Raw genomic sequence first — 11,156 nt, 5'->3', positions numbered from 1 at the left:
GAAGGTGGCCATTCTTCAGTAACCGAGCCACCTCCTCTCTTAGTTGGCGACAGTCCTCAGTTCTGTGCCCATGGTTTCCATGATTTTCACACATCACACTCGGGTCCCGTTGACTTGGGTCTGATCTTAGTGGTCTCGGCCACCTTGCCTCTACTACACGGCCAATAGCCGAGACGAGGTCCGAAGTGTTGACATTGAAGTTGTACTCCGATATCCTTGGCAAGTATTTGTTGCTAGCCGAGCTTCCGGCATCACTCCTAAATGAGAGGCCTGGCCTATTTGTCGGGCGTTCGGCCCGTTTATCGCCCCTTCTCGAAAAGTGACTGGGACCAACCCTCGATTTTTCCGACCTGAAGCTTGGCTTTTCCGAATGTGAGTATGGCCGATACCTTTCCCTCGATGGTCCTGACTCCGACTCGTAGTTTTTCCTCGATCTCTCAGAGCTTTTGCTTATATTTGTGGGTCCCGGGGGAAGTTCGAGTTGGTCATCCTCTACTCGAATCTTGGATTCGTATTTGTTATGGACATCTGCCCATGTCACAGCCTCGTATTCCAGCAAGTTTTCTTTGAGTTTGAACGAGACAGTCGAGCTCCGAGGGTTAAGACCATTGGTAAAAGCTTGTGTAGCCCATTCCTTCGGAACTGGAGGGAGCTTCATCCGTTCCTTTTGGAACCGGTTGAAAAATTCACGTAACAACTAATCATCCCTTTGGGCTATATGGAAAATATCCGCCTTTCGGGCTTGCACTTTCTTAGCTCCAGCATGGGCTTTTATGAACGCATCCGCGAGCATTTCAAAAGAAGTGATTGAATGCTCAGGCAGATGGTCGTACCAAGTAAATGCTCCCTTCGATAGAGTTTCCCCTAACTTTTTCAACAACACGGACTCAATTTTATCCTCTTCGACGTCATTGCATTTTATGGCACAGGCGTATGAAGTCACGTGCTCCTGTAGGTTCGTTGTGCCGTCATATTTCTTGATATTCGGCATTTTGAACTTCTTCGGGATCAATTTCGGAGCCACACTTGGAGGAAAAGGCCTTTGAATGTACCTTTTTCAATTTTGTCCTTTTAAAATAGGCGGAGCCCCCGGGATCACATCCACCCGAGAGTTATAGTTTTCTACCCTCTTCTCTGTTGAATCTACCCGTTTTGCGAAGGTCTCGAGCGTCTTCAGAACTTCGGTGGATGAACCGGCTCCGGATCTATTACTTTCGACTCTCCGCGTTTCATCCCTTCTTGGTTTAGTGACGCCTTTTGACCTTTCCGGGGCAGCCTTATTATTTTTGCTTTACAGCTGAGCTATTGCAACTCCCTGTTCGGCTATGGCGGTTCCCTGTTCCTGCAACATTTCAAAAATTAAACGTAAGTTAATCTCATCCGGAGTATCCGGGGCTTTCCGGCCTTGGACCCGGGATAAAGTAATTGAGTTGTGAGTATTCAAGGGATCAGTGGCCGGTAGGGTGGCATTCTCCTAGTTCACGGTGTTCTACCGGTTGAGGCCATCCGTTGAATCAATAGAGTTTGGGTCGATTGGATCTGCTGGTAGATTCGGTAACCCACTGTTCTTGTTTTTGGTCACAATCTCGTTGTTATTGACATGACCAGATTGTCAATTGCTTGCCATAGTCCGTTTTTTGGTTGAAATTAGTAGACGATTCCTTAGTCAGACGGTTAAAAGGAAGCTAAGATTAAAAAACCACTATTATCCTAGCCCCATAGTGGGCGCCAAACTGTTTACCCCGAATTTTTGGTAATCAATTGAATTTGTAAATGAGGTATAGGATATGTGGATAACTTTAATCTACTTTGGGTTTATGAGAAATATTTATGGATTTGCGTGCTGTAGTATGTGTATGTGAATATATACGTTAATAACTTGAATAAAGATGTAGATATTTATGATTAAGCTAACAGTGTTGGATGGATAAGCATAAATGAAACACCACTGATCTGGACCAAAAGAGAGAGACCCTCAATCTATATATTTTCTATTACAATGTTCTTGATCTCCAAAAAACTAACTCTCAAAAGTAGGGAAATATCCTCTATTTATAGTTTTGCCTTGTGGGCCTTACATAAAACACAAAGCTCTTGTAGAATAAAGAAACCCTAAAAGGATAAGGTAGGACCGTACGGTCTGACACCGGTACGGTTATCAGTACAACGTGACAGAACGGTCTTGACGCGTGGCAACTCTGTAACTGGTTAACCAGACCAACGGCCACGATCAATTTGGTCAAGGAGAAACCGGACTAACTGCGATGCAGAGTTTGGTCCGGAGACATCGGACCAAACAGATTTACTTCACTTTTCTCGGATCAACCGTATCTGTGCAATCCGCCCGGTCCGAAGGAAAGACTTCATACTCGTGCTTGTTTCTTCCTACCCTCGATCTCCGGTCTTACCGATCTGGCATAAATCTGATTTTTACCGTATATAGATAATCCCCACACTTCCCGGATAGTAGTTTTACCGAAGTAAAGGGAAGTGGATAAGTCACAAAACTGGTGGTTCCATAAGCTCGTTCCTATCTTTTCATTTTGGCGGGAACAGTTGCGTCACGTCCCTCTGCCGTTAGCCACGTGTCTCATCCCGAATGGCCGACTTCGTTAACCGCCGTAATGCACGTCGCTTTAAATCACTTCTCATTAATTGTGGGACACGTGGCATCCCCCGGTTGGCTGACCTCTGTAACCGTTTCAGTCCCCCATGCCTATATATGGCCTTTAACCCTCTCATTTTACCAATTTCACTTCTTCACCTTTTTACTTCTCCATTTCGCATCGTTTTCCTCTCCCATTATCTTAGTTGTTTTGATCGTGATCATCTCCTTTTCTCGCTTGTTTTGATCGTCGAAATAAACCAACTTTGCCAACTTCTCCATTGCTGTTCTTTGATCGAAAGTGCTGTTATGTTTCTTCTTTCATCTCGTCGTTTTGAATTTATTTCAACTGCCGCTTCAATCATTCTTACGCGTTCAGTTTGTTTCGTATCCTACTTCGAATTCATCAACCTCCTTTCCCATATCTTATAAATGTCTGCCAACACCGAAACTACCTCCTAGGATGTTCCCTCGGTTTCTGAAACTACCTCCTAGGATGTTCCATCGGTTTCTTCTCAAGGAGCCGAGCCAACCTCACAACCTAAGGGCAAAACCGTTGTTGAGCCCACCGCTTTTGACATAGTACCGTCCAAACCCAATTATAACAAAGAATTTGAAGTCGAAAAGCCTTCTCTGGTTGTGGATAGAGGGTTCGATGTAAGGCAATATCTTTCGTCCATTACCGAGGATAAACTTGACCAAGTCCGGGCTGATTGCGGATGGGATAACTGTCCGGTGCAAGTTTTCGCCCCCGGGCTCGATGAATCTATCACCGATCATAGGGAGGGATTCTTCTATGTTTACACCTGTCCTTTTACTCTCAAGCTCAACCCCCCAATCGACCCGGTTATTTTGGATATGTGCCGGACATACAACGTGACCTTTGCTCAAATTGGTCAGATAATCTGGAGGACCGTGGCCTGCATCCGGTTGTTGGCCAACAATGTAAAAAGGGAATTTACGATGACACATTTCATCCGTTTATATTCCCCGCGGCTATTCCGAGGGGGCGTGATAAAGCTCACTAAACGAGGCGGAACCCGATCTTTTCGTAGATGGATGAAGACAGAGACCGAGGTTGGTTAGAGCGCTACGTCCAGGTGAGGACCGTGGACATTATTCCGGCTGATTATATGCCCTTTCCGGAGGGGTGGAACGATAATCGTAAGTTTCTCAGTTCTCCCTTCAATAATTAATCTTGAATGCTTTGTCAAACACTTGCTCCCTTGTATTCACACGATTTCTCCCCTTCTCTCTTTATATCAGTCGTGGCATGGATACCTTCGGCCATTCTGCACATGAATGAATGGGTTGGTGCACTCCTCGGTGTGTTAACGGACATGGGGGAACCTGTCGCGTGGCCGATGGGTTGCCCAAAAGAACGGTAATACTCTTCTTGAGTTGGAATATATAATATATTGTATCTTCTACTTTTTCCCTTCCTTTATAACCTCTTAGGTATTTAGGTTTACCCAAAGGCTCGGGGAGCCAAGACCGGAGCCAGCAGCCGAGGCTGCTGTGCCGGTACCTGAATTTGATTCAGCAGGGACATCTCGTCTTATTGCTGCCGCCAATAAAAGGCGGAGAAAGCCCTCGGACAAAGGGCAAAAACTCAAGAAGAGGGCAAGGAGCGTCGTTCGGACTCTAAGTGATGAAGCAGAGCCCGATTTCCTTCTTCGAAGGGTCGGTGTATCCCCCTTCGTAGCCTCTGTTCCGGAGGAGGAAACCACCATTTCGCCATTTCCTACAACCAAGGAAGGGCTATCCGCCCCGGCACTTCACACAAGTGGGGAAGAAATTCTTTATCCGACTCCTCTAAGGTCGATTGAATACGTTGATATTTCAGGTGACGCTTCATCTGAAGAGACCCCCCAATAAAGGACTAGAAGATCCGGCTAGCTTCGGTTGTTGAAGCCGACCCAAGAGCAGAGTCGGTCCCTGATACCGTGGCTCCAATGGATACCAGATCACTACCCGGTCTTGATCCAGCCGCTACATCTGAGGCACCCGCTTCTGCCGAGACTGCGGGGTTGCTCCAGCATCTCCAGCGCCGAGGTCGGGTAACCTCGATGACATGTTCTCGGGCACACCTCCTGCAATCGGGGAAACTGCCAGTTTCAGACATCTCTCCATCCCTTGGGTCACAAGGGCGACTAGCCGGGCCACCGAAACTGGTTCAAGAGATAGGCTAGTGCGCGTCTTCCCGACCCCGAGCGTGGATCCATGGAGGACAAGGTCGGCCGTGGTTACCGTCCCCGAGGACTATAGTTACTTGTCCCGTCCTGTGGGAGTAGCAAGCTATCTGAGGGCCCTCGTTTCGGACTCAGACAAGAGAAAACTGACCGGAGTCCCCTGGCAGGGTCTCATTAACGAGGGCATGACGTGAGCAACCGGGTAAGCTTATCATCCAACCTTTCCGTAGTTCGATGTGATCCTCTGCTCTAGTTTTATCTAAATTTAACCTCTTGTTTCTTTTACAGAGTGTTGTGGTTGTCAACGAGGCCTTTATCCGTGCCCAACAAGAGGTTGAAGATTTAAAGGGCCTACTGGATGCCTAAGGTCGTGAAGCGGAGCAGTACCAACATCTTTTACAAGAAAAAGAAGATCAATTAAACCGAGCTGCTGCCCTTTCCAACCTTCAACCCGAGCTCGAAACGGTGAAGGCTAAAAATCTTTGCTTGAAGGCTGAGTTGGCCGGAATGGTTAAAAAGAACCGGTCCCTGGAGGTGAACATGGTCGGCCTTAGCCAAGGCAATGCCCGTTGTTCTTCGAGGCTCGGTGAACTCGAGGCCACAATCTCTCAACTTCGAAGTGAGCTTGACTCATCCAGGCTGATGCTGTGAAGATGGACGAAAGTCATAGGCTGCTTGAATCCGAGAATGCTACGACCAAGGAGAAGTTGAGGGTAATGGAACGGAAAGCCGAGGATAGGGCCCAGATTAGTGACGAGCTCAAAAGCAAATTCGAGGAGGCATCCTAGGCTAATGACATTCTTAAGGCTGAGCTTGAGTCAGTTACTCAAGCTCAAAGAATACTCGACGAACAGAGGTCGGAATTAGTGGCTAAATTGGCCAAAGATGAGGCCGACTTGGAGAAGTCTCTCAAGAATGTGGAGAGTGCCGAGGCTCATACCACGATTGCAGTTGCATATAAACGATGGAAGTCCCGGAGGGCCACCCTTGAGCAAGCCCAACAAGGATTTGGAGACCTCCCGGCCTTGATACTTGAAACTAGAATGATCGAGAAGGAAGCCAAGAGAGCCCTCGATACCGATTCCGAGAATTCTGAGAGAACCTTATCAGAGCACTCCGGCTCCAGTTGCACCGGGTAGACCAGGGCCTGCACTAGCCTTTATTTTGCCTTTGCCTTTTTGGCTCATTTTTGCTTGTTTTTTTTTTTTTTTAACTTTGTAGGATTTTCGGATGTAAAAACCTTCATATATGGAATGTGCATTTTTATTTCTAATTCTCTTTATTCTTTTATCTGAATGCTTGTTATGACTTTTTCCCTAATCGTCAATCCCGTTAAAGAACAACAAAGGCTTGGAGTCATTTTTCCAGACTGTGCCTAAATATTGGCTTTTCTCTTCGTCCGGTACAATTTGTCCGGGGATTTGATCGAGTGGTTTGCCCGTGGGACTTATTTATGCTCTGCGAATTCAGACGTCTCCGAATCACGTTAGGCATTTTTGGGCCGATGTTTTTCGACCACTTATTTATCGTGGATTAGGTTCGGATACCTGAATCCCAACCTTATCAAATTTTGATATAGTAGTCCCCATTCGGGGGTATTAAAAGATATTGGCTTGGTTCCATGCGACCTTGTTGCCTTCGTCGAATTTCGACTATAGTCCCCGGTATAGGGTATTTAGATAAAATGGTGCCGAATTTCTGTGGTATTCATCGGGGTAGGCTGTTTAACAAGAAGACATATCCGAAATGCAATAAACTGAATTTTCAATAATCTTTATATTGCAAGTATTTGCACATACATGATCTGAAGATTTCGTCCATTTTCTTCTATTTTTCTCGTAGCAAATACTAAGTGGACACGATTCGTTCTGATCGTTTGGTCCTTACATCGAAACCTAATACAGAAGGTTCGGCCTTGGATGAAGATGGGAAATATAAAATTTCGAGGACTTCTCCGGGGTAGCACCTAACAGCGTTCACTTGCTTTGTTGAGCTGGTCGATTTTCTATTAACCCGGGTAAGCCTCGATGTGGGTATAGTAGTCCCCTAGTGCTTATCCGAGCTGCATGATCGGGTAAGCACTATCAAGTCCCCACTCGTAGGGTATAGCCCCGAGTTTCCGGACACTTGTCCTCATTTCTATCAAGTAACACGTTGCACCTGTTGCCTCATTAAAAACCTTGTCGGAAAACCCATTTTAGGATAAAACCGTACTAAGGAAAAGAGTGCAACACGTGTTTTCAGACCTAGCTCCTAATTTCATCCGGTACTCAACTTCCTGCAAAAAAGAAAGATTAACAAAAATAAACACAAGGATAGGTGTCCATACCTTAGCAGTAGTATCTCATCAAATGAGCCACATTCCAGTTATTGCGCAACCGTTGTCCGTCCATGGATTCCAGCTGATACGACCCTTTACTTGTTATTCCAGTTATCTTGTACGACCCTTCCCAGTTCGGACCCAACTTTCCATCGTTGGGATTCTTGGTGTTCAAAGTAACTTTTCGAAGCACCAAGTCCCCAATTTGGAAATGTCGAAAATTGGCCCTTCGGTTGTAGTTTCGTTCCATTCTCTGTTTCTGGGCTACAATACGGACCAACGCGTTTTCGCGAAGTTCATCCGTGAGGTCGAGTTTTTTAGCCATGGCCTTCTCGTTTGAATCACTGGTGGTGTATCTAAATCGGAGAGTCGGTTCACCAACTTCTATAGGGATGAGGGCTTTGGCCCCATAGAACAACGAGAAAGGCGTTTCCCCCATGCTTGATTTTGATGTGGTTCTGTAAGCCCATAATACCTCCGGTAGCACTTCCCTCCAGTGATGCTTCGATGTTTCAAGTTTTTTCCTAAGATTTTGAATTATTGTTTTATTCGTGGATTCTGCTTGTCCGTTTGCACCTGGGTGATACGGAGTTGATATAATTTTCTTGATGTTTAACCCTTCGAGGAAATCATTGACTTTGCTGCCAATGAACTGAGGACCGTTATAACAAGTTATCTCGGCCGGGATGCCGAAACGACAAATAATGTGGTCCCATATGAAGTCAATAACCTCATTTTCTCTAATCTTTTCGAAGGCCTGCGCTTCAACACATTTGGAGAAATAGTCAGTCATAAACAAAATAAAACGGGCCTTACCTGGTGCCCATGACAGAGGACCAACAATGTCCATTCCCCACTTTATGAAGGGCCAAGGTGATATCACCGAGTGTAGCAATTGCCCGGGCTAATGAATCATCGGGGCATGTCTTTGACACCCATCACATTTCCGGACAAAATTCTTCGAATCCTCCTCCATCCGGTTCCAGTAATATCCGGCTCTGATAATTTTTTAAACTAAGGCTTTTGCACCAGAGTGGTTACCGTAGGTCCCCTCATGGACCTCTCTCATCACATAATCGGTTTCTCCGAGACCCAAACACTTGGCCAGGGGCCCGAAGAAAGACCGTCGATACAATTGGCCGTCTATTAAGTTGATCCGTGCTGCTTTTGTCCTTAGTGACCGTGATTCTTTTGGGTCACTCGGGAGCTTTCCATCTTGCAAGTAGTTGATGTATTTGTTGCGCCAATCCCAAGTTAGGCCCATCGTGTTTATTTCAGCATGCCCGTTTTCTACCGCCGAATTCATAAACTGCACTATAGTGTCGGGGTTGATTTCTTCCCCTTCGACTGAAGAGCCCAAATTGGCCAATGCGTCGGCTTCGCTGTTCTGCTCCCTGGGTACATGCTGCACGGTCCACTCTTTAAACCGGTGTAGTATCACTTGGATTTTCTCCAGATACCTTTGCATTCGTTCATCCTTAACCTCGAAGACGCCATTTACTTGGTTAATGACCAAGAGAGAGTCGCATTTTGCTTCGATTATTTCGGCCCCCATACTCCGAGCTAACTCCAAACCTGCAATCATAGCCTCATACTCGGCTTCATTGTTAGTCAATTTAATAATTCTAATCGACTGTCTAATGGCATCCCCGACGGGGGCTTTAAGGACGATGCCTAGCCAACTTTTCAAGGTGGGGATAACGGGTTTCCGCATCCCCTAAAGTTCTACTGACATAATATATAGGGAATTGAGTACCTGATTCTTCTCGGACCAAAACACCACTTACCGCTACCTTGGATACGGCAAGGTAGAGAAAACACTGCTCATCCGCCTTTGGTGTGTGCAGTAGAGGCGGGCTGGAAAAGTACCTTTTCAATTCCAGCAAGGCTCTTTGATATTTCGATGTCCAAACGTCACTCTTCTTCCTTAATAAGGAGAAGAAACAGTGACTTTTATCCGAAGATCTCGATATGAACCGACTCAGCACTGCTATCCTTCCGGTGAGCCTCTGCACACCTTTGACATTATTTACCACCTCAATATCCTCGATGGCTTTGATCTTGTCCAGGTTAATTTTAATACCCCGGTTGGATACCATAAAACCCAAGAACATGCCTGATCGGACACCGAAGGCACAGTTCTCCGGGTTAAGCTTCATGTTGTATTTACGGAGTACATCGAAGGTTTCCTGCAAATGTTTTAAATGGTCCTCTGTTTCCAGGGACTTGACTACCATGTCATCAGTATAAACTTTCATTGTTTTGCCTATCTGTTCTTCGAACATCCCATTAACTAGGCGTTGGTAAGTTGCATCGACATTTTTTAATCCGAAGGGCATGACATTGTAACAGTATGTCCCGTACCGGGTAATAAAGGATGTTTTTTCTTTATCCTCCGGGTGCATCCGGAGTAAGCATCGATAAAAGTCGTTATCTCATACCCGGCCGTCGCATCAATGCTCCCTTCGATAGAGTTTCCCCAAACTTTTTCAACAACACAGACTCAATTTCATCCTCTTCGACGTCATTGCCTTTTATGGCACAGGTGTATGAAGTCACGTGCTCCTATGGGTCCGTTGTGCCGTCATATTTCTGGATATCCGGCATTTTGAACCTCTTCGGGATCAATTTCGGAGCCGCACTTGGAGGAAAAGGCCTTTGAATGTACCTTTTTGAATCTGGTCCTTTTAAAATAGGCGGAGCCCCCAGGATCTGATCCACCCGAGAGTTATATGTTTCCACCCTCTTCTCTGTTGAATCTACCCGTTTTGCCAAGGTCTCGAGCATCTTCAGAACTTCGGTGGATGAACCGTCTCCCGATCCATTACTTTCGACTCTCCGTGTTTCATCCCTTCTTGGTTCAATGATGCCTTTTGACCTTTCCGGGGCGGCCTTATCATTTTTGCTTTGCAGCTGAGCTATTGCAACTCCCTGTTCGGCTATGGCGGTTCCCTGTTCCTGCAACATTTCAAAAATTAAACGTAAGTTAATCTCATCCGGAGTATCCGGGGCTTTCCGGCCTTGGGCCCGGGATAAAGTAATTGAGTTGTGAGTATTCAAGGGATCAGTGGCCGGTAGGGTGGCATTCTCCTGGTTCAAGGTGTTCTGCCGGTTGAGGCCTTCCCTCGAATCAACAGAGTTTGGGTCAATTGGATCTGTTGGTAGATTCGGTAACCCACTATTCTCGTTTTCAGCCACAATCTCGTTGTTATTGACATGACCAGATTGTCTGCTGCTTGCCATAGTCCCTTTTTTGGTGGAAATTAGTAGACGATTCCTTAGTCAGACGGGTAAAAGGAGGTAGAAGCTAAGATTAAAAAACCACTATTATCCTGGCCCCACGGTGGGCGCCAAACTTTTTACCCCGAATTTTTGGTAATCAATTGAATTTGTAAATGAGGTATAGGATATGTGGATAACTTTAATCTACTTTGGGTTTATGAGAAATATTTATGGATTTGCGTGCTGTAGTATGTGTATGTGAATATATACGTTAATGACTTGAATAAAGATGTAGATATTTATGATTAAGCTAACTATGTTGGATGGATAAGCATAAATGAAACACCACTGATCCAGACCAAAAGAGAGAGAGAGCGCTTCAATATATATCTTTTCTATTACAATGTTCTTGATCTCCAAAAAACTAACTCCCAAAAGTAGGGAAATGTCCTCTATTTATAGTTTTGCCTTGTGAGCCTTACATACAACACAAAGCCCTTTTAGAATAAAGAAACCCTAAAAGGATAAGGTAGGACCGTACGGTCTGACATCCGTACGGTTATCAGTACAACGTGACAGAACAGTCTTGACGCGTGGCAACTCTGCAACTGTTTAACCGGACCAACGGCCACGATCAATTCGTTCATGGAGAAATCGGACTAACTACGATGCAGAGTTTGGTCCGGAGACACCGGACCAAACAGATTTACTTTACTTTTCTCGGATCAACCGTATCTGTGCAATCCCCCCGGTCCGAAGGAAAGACTTCATACTCGTGCTTGTTTCTTCCTACCCTCGGTCCCTGGTCTTGCATAAA

This window comes from Lycium barbarum, chromosome 12 (genome assembly GCF_019175385.1).
Source record: "Lycium barbarum isolate Lr01 chromosome 12, ASM1917538v2, whole genome shotgun sequence".
Lineage (NCBI taxonomy): Eukaryota > Viridiplantae > Streptophyta > Magnoliopsida > Solanales > Solanaceae > Lycium > Lycium barbarum.
The sequence above is the reverse complement of the archived record's forward strand: the minus strand, read 5'-3'. Positions refer to the sequence as shown.